The sequence below is a fragment of the Pongo abelii genome, chromosome X (genome assembly GCF_028885655.2).
Source record: "Pongo abelii isolate AG06213 chromosome X, NHGRI_mPonAbe1-v2.0_pri, whole genome shotgun sequence".
Taxonomy (NCBI): Eukaryota; Metazoa; Chordata; class Mammalia; order Primates; family Hominidae; genus Pongo; species Pongo abelii.
The window spans coordinates 40,049,447-40,056,593 of record NC_072008.2 but is presented as its reverse complement, the minus strand read 5'-3'; positions in this window follow the sequence as shown (position 1 = coordinate 40,056,593).

Sequence of the window (7,147 nt, the reverse complement as noted above, 5' to 3'; positions counted from 1 at the left end):
TGAGTGTGTGCTTTCTTTTTTGGAGACCCTGGTATGAAAAGAAAAGCCGTTTCCTTCTGCCCAGGGGGAGGGTGAAAGCCTGACTCTATTGACCCCAGAGAGCCTGTTAGCATCTCTGCCTTTTGTCTCTGGCTGTCTTGGGTGGAGGGCGACTGTGCATGGGGTTAATTGCCCAGTCGTAACTCCAGTCGTTAAAATTCAAGAGGTATGCTCTTGTAAGACACTTGAGGTAGATGAACTGTCCTGTAACTTTTTATATATGGCACCCTCACCCCCCACCCCTTCGTGTTCCCACACTACTGTTGGCCTAAGCCAATTAGAACTTTCTAAGGAGGCCAGGCCATATCTCTTAGCTCAAGCTCCGCTGGGAGGCCCCAGCCATGTCCCATCTGGTCCTGAGTTAACTCTTGCTCCAGCCACCAAGTGTTTGTTTTTTTTTTAGTTAAAAAATAGAGCCACCCCCTTTTTCCCCTGTATGCACAGAACCAATTTAAATTGAGATCCTTATTTTTTTGTTATCATTTTTTTTCTCTTTCCCAGTGTCTTTCACGCTCCTTTTTGAAGGGGGCTGGCTCCTCTTGAAGTTTATCTTTGGTTCAATAATTCACAGTGGTTGAGCTTGAGGATTTTTCTCTAACTAAATATAAACAAAACTCCCCTCCCCTGCAAAAAAAGGAAGGGCCCGAAAGATTCTCTCCTTCACACTGATCAGCAAGTGGCCTCTTTATTGGCTCTTGTCACTTGGTGTCCTCCACTTCCCTGGTGTTGCCATCTTGCAAACATTTGGGGGAAAATGGAGAATGATGAAACTTAATCTGCCAGCACCTTGGGAGTGCAGCGTTGGAGTCGGTCTCCCATCTGTGGGGAAGCTCTAATTTCACTGGCTGTGTTCCTTCCATCAGTCAGGGCTGCAACCTACACAGATCAGTTTCTTTTTCTTTTCTTTGTTTTTCTTTTTTTTGGAGACAGAGTCTCGCTCTGTCACCCAGGCTGGAGTGGAGTGGAGCGATCTTGGCTCACTGCAGCCTCTGCCTCCCAGGTTCAAGCAATTCTCCTGCCTCAGCCTCCCGAGTAGCTGGGACTACAGGCGCGTGCCACCACGCCCAGGCTCATTTTTTGTATTTTTAGTAAAGACACGGTTTCACAGTGTTAGCCAGGATGGTCTCAATCTCCCTACCTTGCGATCCACCCACCTCGGCCTCCCAAAGTGCTGGGATTACAGGCGTGAGCCACTGCGCCAGGTCTCACACAGATCAGTTTCTTAGCACTGAGAAAGAAGCCAGCATAACCCACAGAGTAAGGTGGTAAGGCAGCCGTCAACGGGGCAATGTGGAACAAGAGTGGGAAATTCGACTTCACTTAAATTGGAACAAACAAAGCATCCTAAATCCTTCTCTCATTCCGTCTCCTCTCCCATTGCCTCAGACTTAAACTGGATATGATCTGTTAGCGGTGGTGTGCTGGAGCCGGTTTGTACCGAATTGTGAAAGCCAATTTTACATACCTCTTTCCAACTCTCAGTTCAGTGACATCACATTGGTAGCTTAAAATTAGCCACCATGAGAGTATTTACACCATTGAAATTGGCAACTGCTACACATCGGGTTTTTTTTCTTTTTGAGGGGTGGGGGCGGTTCACCAGCCCACTATCGACTGTCAGTGCTTGGCTCCCACCTCCATCTGTGTGCCTTCCTGAAGAGCAGAAGCTAAAACACCACTTTCCCCAGACTCCCTCGCAACTAGGGTTCAGGATGCAGAATAGTTTCTACCAAGCAGAGGTGTGTGCTGTGACTGATAGAGATTCAGGAGATGGAAGTGAGGTGGAGGTCATATTTCTGTACCTTTGGCTGGCCTTTTGAATGCAAGCAAGGTTGTAGAGATGTGGAATTTTCTGTGGTAGTAGTCCAATGTCCAGCTTTGTAGGTGGTGAGACGCGGTGGCAGCAGCCAGGCTCTGCACTCCAGTTTCCTGAACTGGATACCAGCAGCTTTTTGATCCTTAGATTATGGCTCTGGCTATGTTCTTGAACTCCTTAGTCCCACTGGCAACTTCTGATTCCCAGTTTTCTGATTGTGGCTGAGGGAGTGGCTCCCCTGGAGGGTCAGTCCTGGGGGTCATTCCTGGAGGGCCAGCCTAAGTGTCTTCTCCACAGCGCTTTCAATGATGTGGTTAACATTCAATTCTCTGTATTAAATTGCTTTCTGTTGAAATACCGAAAGTGGGGTCGGTTCGGTTCCCTGCAATGAACTCTGCCATTGCTCTGTTTCTGGATTCTGCTCCTGCCACACCCCCTGCTAGAATGTACTTTTTGGGCACGCACAAAAAAAATCATCTCTCTTGATAGATTATAAATCTCTTGAGGGCAAAGTTCAGTGGTATAAGCCTTTCTCACAGCATAACACACAAGGGGTGCTCAATAAATAACTGGATGCACAGATGAGTGAATTGATAAATGGATGAGTGAATGACACCAGAGTATTATCAGATCTCTGGCTCCAAGTTTCTGCCCAGTTCTGCTCTGAGCCTCTCTCCTCGCATCTACAAGCCCTAGGCTCAAACTCTAACTCTGTACTCATTTTGTGACATTGAAAAAGCTACTCTGTAAGCAGTTTCCTCATCTGTAAAATGGGGCCAATGTTAATGATACCCAGTTTTTCAGGATTATTGGAAGGATTAAAACCACACAATTGGCCAGGCATGGTGGCTCACACCTGTGATCCTACCACTTTGGGAAGCTGAGGCAGGCAGATCACCTGAGGTCAGGGGTTCGAGACTAGCCTGGCCAACATGGTGAAACTCCGTCTCTACTAAAAATACAAAAATGAGCTGGGTGTGGTGGCACATGTCTGTAATCCCAGCTACTCAGGAGGTTGAGGCAGGAGAATCTCTTGAACCCAGGAGATGGAGGTTGCAGTGAGCCGAGATTGTGCCACTGCACTCCAGCCTGGACGACAGAGCAAGACTCCCCCCCACAAAAAAAACCAAACCAAACCAAACCAAACCAAAACAAAACAAAACAAAACACAATTTGAGGTTCTTGCCCCAGGCAGTTTTCATTCGCCTAGCTCAGGGCCAGGTACTGAAGTGTACTGCCTGAAGTTAGGTGGCCACCTGTGTGAATCCTGCCTCTTTTCCCCACTTGCTTTGGGTCCTGGGGCAAGTTAAGTTACCTATCTGAATCTCAATTTTCTCATCTTTAAAAGGAGTGAAAACATACCCCTTCCTCACTCAGATGCTGTAGGATTCAAAATGTGCACGTGTATATAGTATTTTTAAATTTTTACTGTTGGTAAAGACGGAGTCTTCCTGTATTGCCCAGGCTAGTCTCTATCTCCTGGGCTCAAGTGATCCTCCTGCCTTGGCCTCCCAAAGTGCTAGGATTATAGGTGAGAGCCACCACACCCGGCCTTATGTGTATATAGTATTTTGTGTGTTTGTGTCATCACTATCATGTAGTCTCTGACACCTACTAGCTGCTCAATGAAAGTGAATTCCACTAACCAAAGTCCTTCCTATCTTGGGGAGATAGAGAACCTAGTTATTTAGAGATGAGGTTTCAGGACTCCAAGAGTCCCTGCTGTTTCATGTTGTTTAAAGACACACCTCTCCCCTAGAGCTGTCAATGCCCATAGGTACTGGCAGAGCTGTAGCACCAGGCTAAAGTTCCACAAGAACTTTTTTCCTGACAAAGTCCTGGAAAAGTGAATGGGCAGGTAATTGAAAGACATGAGAAAGTTCCAGAAAGGGCAGGTGACAATGAGTTAGGCCAAGCACATTGCTTTTTCTCTTGTTAACCTTTGAGTCAGCCTGGCTGCTCACCTGAAGAGGTTAGAAAAATTAGGGGATCAGTCTTCACAAAACTGTTGGAGACCTGATGCTCTCTGGGAGTTATTTGGGAGAAATTTTCCTGCTGTTGGATTACCAGTAATCTAGCACAGGTTCACACCTGCATTTTTGTAACTGAGAGACTCATCTGGCACTTGTTTGATATCGTCTACCAAGTTTGAAATTGTCTACCAAGAGCCAGAAATGCTGCACACAGGTTAGTGACATCACTCTTGTATCAGTTAAGAATGTTTCGGGTGGTTTCCGGTGCAGGAACTGAGAGACCCTTTGGTGTTCTACCTGGAGGCATGGCTGGCGGATGAGATCTTTGGCCCAGATGGAGCCATAATTCCAAAAACGGAGTGGATGATCCAGGCCCTGCTGACAGTGGGCATAGTGGACTCTGGGAACCTAGTGGAAATCACCGTTTTTGTTCGGCCCTGTGTGCCCAATCGGGTGAAGGGGATGCTCCTGTGCCTGGCATGGTTTCACCGAGAACATTGTGCCTGAACTGAGAAGATGAAACACCTTGAGAACTTGAAGACCTGTGCATCAGGCCCCCATACTCTCCAACATCCTATTGCTTAGGACAACATAATTATTGTCAGAAGCACCTTGAGAACGTTCCTATTTTTGCTGCTGAAGTTGAAGAGAAGCAGGTATAGCATTCCTAAATCCCTGCATTCCTTTTTCCTGTGTCTTGATGGATAGTGGTTTATTTTGTTGCAAGAGTGAGTTTGAGGAACTATTCTCATAAAGAAGTGTCTATTTTGCCCAATGCATAAAGATCTTCGCACACTTATAATAAAACAAATATATATATGAGTGTTTCAGTTGCAGATGTGCAGATGATAGGAAAAACCTACTAAAGCTTCTTAGGCATGAAGGGGATTGTACAACACCCTTTCCACCCTCATTCTGTCCCCCGTGAATTACAAGTAAACAGGTAGAGTAGGGTCCTGGAGTGGCCTGAGTTAGCCCCGTGATGACATTACCAACCCAGTTTTCGGCTTTGCTCCCTTGGGCAGGATCCCTGTCAAGCTCTCTGTGGCTGTCCCTGCTAGCTTCCAGCCCACCCATCATGGTCTTCAGATGGTGGTGCCTCCAGACCTATATCCAGGTAGCGCCCAATCCTGTGGAAGAGAAAACATTCTTTCCCTCAATCCTGGGCAAACATGTTCTTCCATCTCATTGGCTCTGATTGGATTACATGCCAATCCCTACACCAGTCACCATTGGCTTCAGGTGGACATCAGAAGCATCCATCGGCTTAAGACTCTCAGGGCCTACCCCTAGGTCTGGGGGTGTGGCAGGCAGAATTTCTAAGAATGGCCCCCAAGATCCCATGTCCCATGTTATAGTTTGGATATGGATATATTTTGGATATAGATATAGTTTATTTGGCCCCTCTAAATCTCATGTGGAAATGTGACCCCCAGTGCTGGAGGTAGGGCCTGGTGGGGGGTGTCTGGGTCATGGGGCTGGATCCCTCATGAATGGCTTGGTGTTGGTGTTGTCCTCACTGTAATGAGTGAGTTCTTGCTGTCTGAGTTCCCACGAAAGCTGGTTGTTAAATAAAGCCTGGCACCTCTACCTCGCCCCCCTTGCTTCCTCTTTTGTCGCATGGTCTTGGCATACCTTGGCTCCCCTTCATCTTCAGCCATGAGTGGAAGCAGCCTGAGGCTTCATCAGAAGCAGCTGTTGGAGCCATGCTTCTTGTACAGCCTGCAGAACTGTGAGCCAAACCAACCTCTTTTCTTTATAAACTACCCAGCTTCAGGAATCCCTTTACGGCAATGCAAAAGAACGAAGACACCCCTTACTCCTTGGAAACTGTAAATGTGATGAGATTTCACTCCTATGGTTGTATTATGTTATATAGCACAGCTGATCTTTAAAAAGGGAGATTATCTGAGTGGGCTAATCTAATCACACGAACCCTTAAAAGCAGAGAACTTTCTCTGGCTGGTGGCAGAAGAGAAAAGAGAAGAAAAAATCATAAAAAAATAAAAGCACAAGAATGACTCCAAGTGCCCTTGTTGACTTTAAGATGGAGGAGTCCACGTGGAAAATGTGAGGAGAAACTGCATTCTCTCAACAACCTGAGTGAGTTTTGAAGTGCATTCTTTCCCAGATTTTCCAGAAAGGAACACAGCCCTGTTGACACCTGGATTTTAGCCTAATGTACTCTAAGCAGAGAATCCGGCTGAGCCACTTCTGACCCATGAAACTGTGAGCTGGCCACTGTTTCTGTTAATTTGTTACATAGCAAGAGAAGACGAATACAGATGTTAAGGCTGACTCCACGCAAACCACGAATAGTTGAGAATGGTAGAAAAATGGTCTCCTAGGTAGGGTTACCAGATAAAGAAAAATACAAGACTCTTAGTTAAATTTGAATTTCAGATACATTATAGATTTTTTAAGTGTAAATATGTCCCCAGTTCCCCAGTTTGAATTGCAGATAAACAATGATTTTTTTTTTTTAAGTATGAGTATGTCCTGTGCAATATTGGGGACAAACTTTTTTTTCTTTTTTCTTTTTTTTTTTTTTTTGAGAGAGGGTCTCATTTTGTCACCCAGGATGGAGTGCAGTGATACGGCCCCAGCTCACTGCAGCTTCAACCTTGTGGGCTCAAGCAATCCTCCCACCGCAGCCTCCCCAGTGACTGGGACTCCAGGTATGTGTCACCACACCCAGCTAATTTTTGTATTTTTTGTAGAAATGAGGTTTCCTCTTGTTGCCCAGGCTGGTCTCAAATTCCTGAGCTCAAGAAATCCACCCACCTCAGCCTCCTACAGTGCTGTGATTGCTGGTGTGAGCCACCGTGCATAGCCAGGACAAATTTATACTAAAAAAATTATTAATTGTTTATCTGAAATTCAAATTTCACAGCCCAAGTCACATGGAAAGTCCAGGTGTTGGCACTCTGGTAGACAGCTGACTTCCCAGATGACAGCTGTTGTCAACTGCCAGCGCCTGTGCAGGCACCATCTTGGATGTCCAGCCCAGTTGAATCTCCAGAGGAATCCAGCCCCGGCCAGTTCCTGACTGCAACTGCGTGAGAGACCCCAAGCAAGAGCCACCAACCTGAGCCCAGTCAATCCACAGAACTATGAGAGGCTATCATAAATTGTTGTTTTACGGGATGGGGTTCAGGACCCACTACTCCAAAATATGGCACCTTGGCATTTGAGAAAACCACAAAAGCAGGTAGGACTTTCTGATCTTCTCCCACCCTTTTCCCCTGAAGCAGTCCATAAAACCTGGAAAATAATTTTTTGACTTTTCCCTGAAGCAGGTCATAAGACCCTCATGTGA